The following is an 11278-nucleotide window of genomic DNA, read 5'->3' on the forward strand; positions in this document are numbered from 1 at the left end:
ATTTAAAAAAAATGATGACCAAAAATAGGTTCACTAAATTTATTTTTAAAATCATAAAATGTTTCTTACAAAACAACATTACATTCTACACACTGCTCTGAATAGATGCCAGGGAAATATGGACTACTGTTACTTTTCCTCCCTGTCCCCCCACCCCTCAAAATGTTACAGTGACCACAAAGCAAAGTGTTCACAATAATTACATAGGGGGAATTTTCCTTTTTAACCTCCAACAATGAACAAAAATTAAAATCCACTCACTCTGCTGCTGTTTCAAAGTTTCAGTGTTAGTTTTTGCACACCCTCGTCCCTCCTCCCTGTTTGTAAGGAACTAGAACATTACATCTGGTGAACAGCAAAGATTTCACTGCACCTCAAATGCAGAACACCTATGATGCAGAGGAATGTTGGCTTTTTAAACAGAAGCAGATTAAAAACAAAGATGCAGGACTCCTTCAGTTCTTTACTAGTCTTAGAAAAACTTTCCAGAATACTACTTCACACTGTTCTGCAGCAAATAGTGTGCCTTCTCGGTCTGGTCCGGTGTTCCTGTAATGGTAATGAACCGATCTTCAGACCCTTCTAAAGGTTCATCAGTTTTGATCGGAGTTCCTGACTCATGACAAATTTGTTTAATCCTCCGACCACCTTTGCCAATAATAGATCCAGCCGAATCTTTGGGAGTAGTTACTTGTGTGGTAACAATAGGTCCACCAAGATCACCATATGAGCCATGACCCCCTGCAGAGGAATAATCATATCTGGAGCCACCCCGTGGTTCATAAGGCATCTATCTGACATTCTGAAGGGCTCCAGGTACCTACTGCAGAGTCCCAAGTTTCACCAGCACTGGAACCAACCATGCCATCATAACAGTCTCCAGGTATTCCTCTTCTGTCATGGGCCATTAGATCTTCTCCCGTAAGAGGTGGTGGTCATGGTGGTGGAAGAAGAGGAAGATTCCATGCTCTGCTACCAGCCCAGCCACCTCAACCAGGCGGAAGTGGTGGAGGTCCGCACTGAGGGCTCAGGTCATCATAATCTCTTCTACACAGAGGCATCAGACGCCCACCCCAACCAGGAGGCACTCTGTCAAAACCACCTCCTCCCCGCATGGGAAGTCCCACAGGACATCCACGGCAGTCATCAAACATCATTGTAAAGCCACCGTAATCATAGGTTTCGTCGTAAAAATTGGGACCATGAGGCTGTGCTCATCCTTTGAAGGGAGATCGAGGATGATCTTTATGCACTCTACAACCCTATCAGGTTTTCCTCCAATAGGCACGACTCTGTCAGCGGAATGAGGACAGCATTCCTGGGCAAGCTGGGTTGTTGTCTGAGTGTTCTCTCTAAGTTCTTTGATTTTTAGCACCTTTGGCCCCAATAATTCCTCCTGCCAGAATCTGATGAATCAACAGTCTCAATTCACAGCCAAAGTCACTTCCTTTATAGTGTTGGTGCTCTTCTCCAGTCAAACCAGCTTGTGTTCTGTTCCTGGAACACACTTTCCTTTCTCTCTACTTCACTTATGTTGCGTTATTGATTTCTCTTTTCCACTATTTCTGTTTGCTGAAATACAATCAACCTTCCAAGACCTGAGTCTTTTCCTCAGCTATCTTATACTAAATGCAACCCTCTCCTCCTTTGTGTTCCAAACACATGTTGTTTCTTTGTCTCTCATGAGCTTGAACTTTAACATTTATTGTCATTATATTGCACATCCCCCTCCATGTCTGACTATAAACCATTGAAAGACAGGAACAGTAAATGGTGTTTTATTCTGCATTCTTAGGTCCAGTTTTCTCCATAAGGGCCCCATGAGTAACATCTAATTTCTCTGAATGTCTATGGCATTTTATCAATACTTGGTTAAATTCAGCTGTATAAACTGGACGAATGAATCCTGACTCTTCTATGTTGCTGACTCATTCTTTCATTTACTCAAAAAATATTCGTCAAATGCCAAGTCTATTCCTGGCTTTGCCCTCAGCCCTGGGAAGTGAGTAAGGTATGTGTATGAGTCTCCCAGGGCTGCCATAACAAAGTACCACAAACTGGATGGCTTAAACAACAGAAATCTGTTGATTCACAGTTCTGGAAGCTAGAAGTCCAAAAATCAAAGTATCAGCAGTGTTGGTTTCTTCTGAGGGCCGTGAGAGAAGGATCTGTTCCAGACCTCTCTCCTTGGCTTGTCTATGGCCATCTTCTCCCTGTGTCTTCACAATTTCCCCCCTCTATATCTGTCTATAACGTCTTCTGATAAATACACCCATCCTATTAGTTTAGGGCTTATGCTGATAACCTCATTTTAATTTAATTACCTCTTTAAAGACCCTATCACCAAATATGGTTACATATGAGGTACTGGTGTTAGAACTTCAACATATAAATCTTTGAGAGGGCACAATTCAGCCCATAACAATATGATTATTGACATCACAAAGTTTATATCCTCTGGGAAGATAGAGACAAGTAAGCTGAAAACAACAATGTGTAATCAGTGCAGAGTAACAGAAAAGATATAGGGAAGTACAGATGGAGAGCCATTTAATCTAGACCACGAGTGGGGTGGAAAAAGCTACACAGAGATGTAATGTTTAAGCAGAGACCACTGTTCTCTGAAGAAATTATGGAAACTGAACCTTCCAGGTGCAAAAGTGAATGGCCTGAAAATTCCCCCAAGTTCAAATCTAGGTGGCGTCCACCCCACTTCTTCACCTCTAACAGGAATAAGAAATGCCAGAAGAAGCCAATACCTGTTCCAAGGCCTGGAGTTTTACTCCTGCAGTCAGAGAGGTCTGAAAACAATACTGGAAGGGCAGTTTGAGGATGCCATTTACAGAGTAATAAAAAGACCTGAAAAGACTGTGCCTCTTGGTAGCCTGAGATTTCATTCACTGTGATGAAAGACATCAATGTCTGGTCCAACTCGATTTGGATGGATTCCCAAAATGAGAATCACCCTTGCTGAGAAGGTAAGACAGATTTCATTCAGACTACTACAGCAAGAGAGAGAGACTTCAGCGTTAACCAGATCCACAGAAACATAAGGCAAGAGTCATTTTAATTCAGTCCGTAGCACCTGGCTAAAGCCAGCTGGGCACTGAGTTTATGCAGTCACTCTGGATTATCCTCTAAAATGTGGAAAGAAAACTAACATTCATTTATTGAGCACATTCTATATGCAAAAATGTTCTCTGGGTGTCTTTACACATGCAATTTTATGTATTGAGTCAATGGTACTGTATAATAATACTATATACTAATGCATTATGATTGTTCCTTATAATACTATGGGAATACTCAATATTCCCATTTTAGAGAAAAGGAAAGTGAGGTTAGGGGGTGTTCAACAATTTGAGAAAAGTCACACAGCCTGTGAGTAATGAGGCAGATGAGACAGAGAGAGAGAACACTATGGCCTGAATGTTTGTGCCCTCCCAAAACTCATGTCGATATCCTAACCCCCAAAGGTGATAGCATTAAGAGATAAGGCCTTTGGGAGGAGCTTAAATCATTAAGGTGCAGCCCTCATGAATGGGATTAGTGCTTTATAAAAGAGATTTCTTATAAAAGAAATCTCCAGCCTCTTCTACCACGTGAGGATTAAAAAAAAAAAAAATCCTGTGACCTGGAAGAGGGACTTTGTTCAACCATGCTAGGAAGCTGCTCTTGGACTTCCAGCCTCCAGAACTGTAAGAAATAGATTTCTGTTGTTTATAGCTACCTATCCTTTGGTATTTTGTTTTGGCAGCCCAAATAGATTAAGAAAATCTTCCATTTTTCTCACTCCCAAAGTTTGTTATTTTTCCCAAGGAGACCTTATTAAAAATGGGGGAGGAAGCAGATGGCATCTTTGCCTGCCATCATCCCTCGATGCAACCTCTCCAGATTAATTCTCCCCACTCCCCACTGTTAGAGTATATATTTACAGAGAGGATTTTGAAGGAGTTTGTACCTGATAATTTCTATTGTCTCTCTGAAATATCAAGTCAGAACCCTTGTTGAGCAGAAAGGTAATAGGCATATATATCTGAGAAATGTCTGGGTGTTTCCTCTTCCTGGAATTGGGCACATGGGATGACCTTTACCCCTAGTAGCTGGCACAATGTTGAGCTAGAGTAGGTGTTCCACAAGTGCACATTGCATTGCACTGGGTCGGAATTTCCTGAGAATCTCAAAAATGGGTTCCTGATGGCAGGAGTTTGGTGAGCCTAGAATAACCCACCTATGTCACAGCCAAATTTTCCCTGGGATAAATGAGCCTAGACAGTTGGGAAGTATAAACCCTACCAGGTGGCCAAAGCATCTGCTTCAGCAGGGATCCAGAGGCAGGGGAGTATGCTGGAGGTCTTCCAGAGTAACTGGGCAGAGGGTCGCTGGACGAGGGCCACTCATTGTCAGGCAGGAAAGCTGCAGTAGCAACCCTTTCCAGAGTGAACAAAAGCTGCCAGGGTTGCCCAGGATCTGTATCCTCCTACCAAGTTAGGGACTTTACTGTGGAAATTTGTACAGCACTTAGTTAACCCTCTGAAGTAAGTCTTGCTCAAGCGTCTAGTTCATTTTTCAAGTACAGCCCCTAAATATGACCCAACTGAATTTTATTCAATCCTCAAAAATGAAAAGCACACTCTCTGCAAAATTAATGGCCCGTGGCCTTATAGGGTCCCTCTTCTAAAATCCCAGCTGTGTTCTTCCCAACAAATCACAAGACTGGAGCTCTCAGCTCACCTTTTATTAGGAGCAAGTCCTAGGTCCAGCGGTAGCATTCTAATTGCTCTATGCCATTTCTTCACCTACATAAGTTGGCTAGGAAAATGGTTAAGTCTGAGAGCCCTAACTAAATCCATCAACAGCATTTCATTTCATGAAACAGAGCCACTGAGCACTCCAAGTCTGCTGACACTACAAAGATCCAACATTGCTGCTGCCCTGCTAGACGTGAACCAGAGCATCACCACTGGGCTCCAGTGGAGCGAAATGGAACCTTGACTGTAAATGAGGATCCCTGCTGGGCTCCTTTTGGACTTAGGTCTAAATACTTGACTCAGTTGTAGGTAACCAGGATACATGCTCTCCCAGCAGAGAAAAAAGGATACACTTCTTTCTGTACATAAAGGTATGACCTTATCCCTGCAGACACAAGGCCAATCCAGAAACAGCTAAAACTGGAAAATGAAAATTAAATCCAAAGCACAGTTAATGGCAACTCCGCAAAGCAAAGTGGCTTGGCCTAAATAACTCCATCTTACAAGCCAACTCACTTAGTTGCCAGAGAGTACAATGTATAACTCACCCCTTCTGGAGCCCCAACCTGAAGACCAGCTTGTGCAAAACTACACGTTTGGCAGAACTCATGTTCCTTTGCGACACAGGTGACCAAAACACCTGCTCTGAAATATTCCAGGTCAAAACTGTTCCATAGTACTCTCAGATGACTTTGATATATCCGTGTGGGCCCTATAATAGGCCCTACAAACTTCTTTAGGAGGAAAAATAAATATTTGTGTGGTCCACCACTACTTCCAACAAGTGAGATGGCTGCCCTCAGGTGGAAAACAGTCAAGCTGCTTTCATAAATAAACAACAATTTTATAGTCGTCATGTCTAATACCTACAGTAGCATTGTTAGATCTATTTTGACCTTTTTGAAAATTGGAAAAATCCATAGATACAGATACCCTTCTTCTGAACATATTCCATCGCCCTCAACAGGTAACATGGCCAGGCCTGTCGTTGACGGGATATGCAGGTGGGGGTTACTGTGAAATGTACCCCTGTGGGGTGGGTCTGATAGATAGTGGCAGCAAATATGTTGATGAAATTATACCATGTATCATACTTAGGGACATGCCAATCAATCTCACAGGTCCCCAAGTTCGTCCTTCACTCAAGGTAGGAAATAAGAAGAAAGCAGACACTACTACCTTACCTGACACACATCAGAACACTTACTTGAACTGAAATTCAATGCCATGGCCTTTGGGCTGCGAGTCAGTATCTGAAAAAGGAAGAAGTATTACTGTTGAAGACACTATCCATTAGCTATTCAGGGTCCGGGAAAAGGATCTATCATCCTGAAAACTTCCTCTTCTAGTTTATAGTTTGCTGATGGAGTAAAAGTTGGCATTTCCTAGGGAATTAATTTGCTTCTATCAGAGGATGAGACTGAGACATTACTAAGAGCTCCATGTAGCCTCAGTTAGCAAGAAGTTTAAACATGGAGCTTCCTATTTCTATGTGAATTATATCCTCCCATTTTTATATGCTTCTATTTGCTCTTGATGACTTCATCTTTTTAAGTAACATTTCTGAAGTTTTTGTTTCCGAGTTGAAAAAGTGAGCAGACTTTGTGTATAAATTTAGGAAAATAACAGAAGCAAAAAAGAAGAGCTACATATAAAACCACATTTCCCACTGAAAAAAACAATTCTGACAACATTTTGGTATGTTCCTTGCAACATTATACTTATACTTATTTACATATAAATATATAATGTGTTTTATTTATTATTTATATTTTTAAATATATAAGAGAATAAAATCACCTCCAAGTTCCAAAAGAGATTGGAAACCAACACGGTCCTTAGATACAAAGTTAATTGAGTCTTTTCCAAACAGTAATTTTAAAGCTTTTGCTGGCTGTTATTTTGTGGCTGAGGAAGTAGCCACTCAGAGGTATGGTAAGGCTGCTTTTTACGTGCTTTTGAATTATTCAGTCTTGAAATTGTGTTTTACAATATTAGTGAGGCCTCACTTTATACACAATACCGTGACTATTATCAGGCACTAAACTGAAAAAGTGTTTCAGGAAGAATTGCCTAAGCTCAGTGCCCGTGGGACAGGAAGAGTGTGGCTGTGTGCGTGCTGTTGTTTGGAGAGCGAGGATGTCAGCGGGAAAGCAGTGACACCTTCCAGGCCCTGGGCTGGGTGCCCTGTGTGTACACAAGAACTTCTCCTGGGAGTCTGATGGCCCTCACACTATTATTTCAACATTTACTAGTGCTGTAATTTAAAATACCTTTTTATGTCCTGTAGCAATGTCAGTCAAGCATTCATAACTCAGGATACAAGTGCCAGGGCTAAAGTGCACATTCCCGAATCAATAACTCATGGTGGAAGTAAAGGTAATAAAGCAGCGTGGCGTGCAGTGCTGCTGATTTAAGAGACACTCAGCAGAAACACGGGCCCATGTGCGCCACAAGACGGAGACAGCCGTGCTCAGATCAGTGTTATTTGTAAGAGCCAAACACTGGACACAGCCCAAACGTCCATCAAGTAGAGTGGATGACTAAATTAGGGGGTACTCTGACAAGGGAGCTCTGTGCAGCCACACAGGCAGATGGACTCCAGCTACAGACAACAGCATGGACAAACTGCACAGACATGACGCTGAGCAAGAGGAGCAGGACCCACAAATAAATACACACACTATGACTTCAGTAATACAAAATTCAAGAAAGGAGAGAAAACCAAACTAGAGTGTTTGGGAATGTATGTTTAGGTAGTGAAAGCGTGTGAAGAAAAGCAAGAGAGTTCTAATAAAATTCAGGTGGTAGTGCTGCTAGGGAGGAGCAGTGGTGCTTGGCGGGAGTGGGGGGTGGGCAGAGAGGAATTCTGGGCCCTGACAAAGTTCTGCCTCTGGCCCAGGCGGTGGACACAAGCAGTCTGCCTTGTGAGAAACAGTTACGTTGCGCATCTTTCTTTGTGCATGTGCAGCATGTCTCTTATATTCCATAGTATAAAAGGTTACAGAAACCTGTGCGACCGGGTTGTATCCCAAACTGTGAATCTGGTTGATCTTTGTGAATATCCTCCCCTACCCTCTCTCACTTTTCAACTGAGGGGCACCCTCCACAGCCTATCATAAAACGAGAAGAAACATTGAAAGTGCCAGAGGAAAGAGATAGATTAAAACCAGTTTCTCCCCTTCTAGAAACCAGATAAAACTTGCAATTGGGGAGGGGAAGAAGATGGCCTGTCAGGGGGAAATGGAGGGTGGGTCCTTCCTTAGCAGAAGTTCAAGGTGCAGAACAGAGAGATCCAGACCGCCCTTGAAGAGTGGCTCTCACCACACACACAACTCACATTACAAACACCATGCCCAGGAGACACCTGCCTGCAACAATCCAGGAATTTGGTATGAAGACCCAGCGCACTCCTCCCAGCCAATGAAAGACACTTGGAATCACTGAGGAAATGGGGGCAAAAGGAAGACCCTTGGCCACTGACCAAGGCAGACCCAAATGGAAGCAGTGGAAATGTCCCTGTTAGCAGGAGCCCTGGGCACCTGTCACCATTACAGACATTTTGCTCTGTGAGGTCAAGATAATACTGCTGCAAACTGGGGGAATCGGCGCTGCATTTCCGCCTCACGGTCTGCACAGGTACGATTTGAAACGTTTGCCTTAGCTTATTTTGAGTATCATCTCTGTCCTGAACCAATGATGATGTGCCCTGGGCTTTCAAAATATATTTACAACATATTTATTAAACTTAAATCTGTGATTAAATAACTTCATGCTGGCTGTCATTTTCTTTGTGCCCAGTCTGGTGATTGGTGGATCCTTTGGCACGCATGTGCCCTGGGTGGCTGCACACGCACCTCCATTCACTTTCCGAGGAGAGGATGGTGGGTGGTGGTGTCCCCGAGTCGCTGCCTGTCTGAGGATGCCTTCCCTGAACCTTGCACATGAGCCTGACCTTGTATTACAACTCCTTTTCCTTTCAGAACTCTGTCATTGGCCCATGTTGCCTTTTATTTATTTAAAACTGCAAAAGATAAGCCTGATTTTTATTCTTTGTAGTTAGCTTGCTGTTTCTGGAGTACTCGTGGACAGTCATTTCTTCACCCTTGGAGGTCAAGAATTTCACCAGCCAATATCTAGGTGTTGGTCTCTTTTCTTTTCTTTTTTTCTTTTATTTTTGGCCTGAGGCTTTGTGAGTACTTTTTAATTTGCAGATGTAGGTCTTCCTCCAGCTCAGAACTGTTTTAGTTAGTTAGTGCTTTGAATTCCGCTCCTATTCATGTGCTCTCATTTCTCTTTCAATGACGGTGTTTTCAGAACACTGTGGCTCCATTGTGTGTCCCTCAGAGCCATCCTGCCTCTCTGAGCCCTCATTTCTGGTCACTTTGTCCTTTCCTGAGCTGCCTGCTCAAGTTTACACCCATTCAGAAGCCTGTAAATGGGGTGTTTATTCAAATAGGTCAGTATTTGACCCACTTCCTCCCCTCCAGCTCATATAGATTGACTTTTGCTCTTTTCTGTTTTCATCAAAGGTGAATTCCACCCCCCTACTGACACAAGAGGAGAGGTGTTCCTTTCGGCCCGAGTACAGAGTGTTACAAGAGCAATGCATGAATCAGCCGTAACCGCAGACTGTCAGATCCTGGAACAGCCATGTCCTAGCTCTCTTGCATATTCATTGGACATCTGGCATCTGACCTCCAAAGCACAGCCAAGAGAAGAATCGGAAGCTAGTTCTCTGCTGAGAAACGTCATCTAGATGCCCCATTTTTGAGGTTGGCATTACAACCAGCTTTTTTCCGGGAGGGCGTGGGGGGCAAGGTCAGGAAGGCCCTAACCGCTCATTCATTAGCCATCTAAGCAAGTGATACAATTGCTCTTCCAATTACCTGCAAGCAAGAGATGAATGAAAAAGTCAACTCTGGTTGATTTTAGATTGACCTCCAAATCGTGGGAATTAGAGTCATTCTAGGAAGTTGAAATCATATCGAACATCCCAAGGACAGGAGAGATTTAGAGTAAAATGCATTCCTAATTTCTATCATTTTCTTCATTTTTATCATGCCCCACAACGGTCTCTTTAAGCTCTTCTCTTTAAAAAAAGAGTTCCCTGGTAGCTCTGTCTTCCAATGCACTCAACATAGCAAGTGCCTATCTTTGTGGGCTGCAGCAATGGTTATAATCTTTTGAAATTTAAATGATTTTTAACAGTTCTCTTTATGTAGGAAAGCATCTCATATCTTCTTTTGAAATGGTATGGTATAAATTAGAGATCTGGCAACCTAAGTGGCCTTGGTGTCTCTAGCTGGTCAATACAGAAGTCTTCACATCAACACTAGCATTTAAGTCTGAGTCCTTACGTCTTGATGGTTAAGTTCTTACCTACTCACGTGGAAATCGAGTCTCTTGATGACCTTCACCAGGTGTTTTAGCCTGTGCTCTCGCAAAGACGGAGCCTGAGGCAAGGGCTTATGTGCAGGTATTTTATTTTGGGAAGTAATCCCAAGGAGTAGGAGTACAATCTGGAAGGAAGGAAACTAAGGGGAGCCAAGCTCACCCATGGCTGCAATAGTAAGCTGGTCGAGCAAGGCAAGAAACCAATGCTCCGACCTCCAGAGCACAATCACGCAGAATGCGGCCAACAATTGTCTCCTAGGACATGAAAAGGTAGTATTTCAATGCGAGCTCCTATCCCCTAATGGGCAAGCACTGTCCCATGGGTGTTGGTTCCCTCACACTTCCAGGATTGCCCAGGTGCATGTATCAGAATGAGTGCAAGGCTTCTGCAGGCATCCCAAGAGAAAGAGGCTTCTTTCAGTGGAGAAGGCTAGAGATGCATGGTAGAGAGAGGTGCTGCCAAGTTACACTTACAGGCAAGTGGTTACCACAGCAACAGCAAGACTAAAATGCAGGCTGAGAAAATGCAAAGAACACAGTACGTGTCCTCTACACTGGGCATTTGCAAGGAGTAGATCTTCCATGTGTCTTTTCAATGTTTCCTATTAAAACCAGCAGAACCAGTGCTACATAGGCACTGACTACAGAAGAGTATCCACCACCCTGTGTACTGGAAAAGAGATGGAGATGACAGAGACAGAGATAAAGTTTGACCTCATTCATGTTTCAAACTTCCTCCCACACCACCATAAACAAAGTCAAAAGTTAACCAGCAAAGCAGATCCTCTGAACAATCTATATGCAAAAAATTGCCCTCAAGGTTATGGAAATAGTTTCCAAAAATCAAAAACAAACTGGAAATAACTCAATAGAAAAAGTGGCAAAATAGATAAAGATAATTCGCAAGAGGAAAAACTATGTTGCTCATGAATATGAGAATGATTAAAATGCTTAGACCTGTTAGTAATTGGGAAAATGCAAATGAAAACAATAATAAGATAAAACTTCACAACCAGCAATCTGACAAAAACTACAGTATCACCGTGGAGAAACAGGAGCCTCCATAACCACTACTGGGAATGTTAATGGGACAAGCACTTCAGCAATATCCATTAAAGGAAGAGACTTGC

At 42.8% G+C, this 11278-nt stretch overlaps 1 pseudogene; it reads right to left on the minus strand.

The window, feature by feature from the left end:
* Positions 1–412: 412 nt before the first annotated feature.
* LOC112314766 (heterogeneous nuclear ribonucleoprotein K-like) lies at positions 413–10312 on the minus strand (annotated as a pseudogene).
* Positions 10313–11278: the final 966 nt, after the last annotated feature.

This window comes from Desmodus rotundus, chromosome 1 (genome assembly GCF_022682495.2).
Source record: "Desmodus rotundus isolate HL8 chromosome 1, HLdesRot8A.1, whole genome shotgun sequence".
Taxonomy (NCBI): domain Eukaryota; kingdom Metazoa; phylum Chordata; class Mammalia; order Chiroptera; family Phyllostomidae; genus Desmodus; species Desmodus rotundus.